A 1,339-nucleotide genomic window follows, 5' to 3' on the forward strand; every position below is an offset into this window, starting at 1 on the left:
TGGTCAGGTTTGAAGGACTGCACTTTTAGGCTTTTAACGGAGCAGTTTGTTCACACCCAGCACTGTCCAGTGTTTATCCTCCAGCCCCGGTGCCGCCTCACTGGCAGAGTGTGAAGAGGCACATTAGGTCCTCGGCAGGGGAAAGGTTTCGCCTCATACCTGATTATGCTGCAGCAGCACAAAAAAAAACAGCAAAGGCTCACCAGCGGTACCAGAGCGAACAAAAAAAGGGGGAATAAAGACAGAAGAATAAAGGGCAAGGCCCAGAAATAGACTCCACTAATCACTAGCCAGCGTGACAATGGCTATGCAGATGGAAGGCCCTTTCCCTGCCTCTGCTCTGCCAACGCAAAGCTGGACGGTGCTGGACAACGCTAGACATTTAAGTGGCCTTTGATCAATTTCACCATCTCTCGGTGGATTTTTTTGCCGGCCCATGCATGCATATGAATAAGAGTCTGCATGGAAAACCTGTGTGTGGAGTGAGCCAGTGCATGAACAAACATGTATTTAGATAACAGAGGATTCCTCTCAGTGAAAATGATTGTGCTGTGCGTTCAACAGCACGGTTCACTTTGTCTCCTACGTGCATGGGCCTGATGTCCTCTGACAGCTCCACAAAAGCACATAATTCGAGGGCTTTAGTGAAATTGTCACTGAACCAATTTCCGTGATTTTGTTCAGACAGTCTTATCTCAACTGTCTAGACTAGTTACTCTGCTCTGCCTTGTCAGGAGTGTCTCCTAGTGATCCCATTTCCACAGGATCCTTGTGACAACTCCTGATCACATTTGGGGGTCAGAAGAACACAAAAGGTTTCTATGTACCAAGTGTAGCCAGAGTTATTACAAATACATCAATTATTATACTGTAATGGATTCATTTGTGTTTGAAACCCCTATCTGCAGAACCTGACAGTCTTGCCTGTTGCCTGCAATGTCGTTTACCTACAGTGTGTTCTAACAAAAAGGCTGGGCAGTATTTAAATCATCTAATCAACGGAACCAACCTTGCATATAAACGAGAAGCAATCAAAACCTAAATGCAAGGTATTTTTTGATTACGGCAAAACATTAGACATTCAGCATCAAAGGCAATCAGTCAAGCCCAACGCAGAGCATACAGCATTGCAGACATATCTAAACAGAAATGTAATTATTTTCAAGGATGTTAGGGGGGAAGTCATTTCATTTCAGTTTCACAATTTCTCCCAATTTCCCCTCTCTCGTTGAAGCTCATTTCAAAGCCGTTCTTTCGTTTGCAGGTAACAGCAAAGCGAGGAAACACAGGCAGAATGTGATCATATCAAATTAGGGTGAGAAATCACTGCCTCTCGTCA

This window comes from Sardina pilchardus, chromosome 7 (genome assembly GCF_963854185.1).
Source record: "Sardina pilchardus chromosome 7, fSarPil1.1, whole genome shotgun sequence".
NCBI lineage: Eukaryota > Metazoa > Chordata > Actinopteri > Clupeiformes > Clupeidae > Sardina > Sardina pilchardus.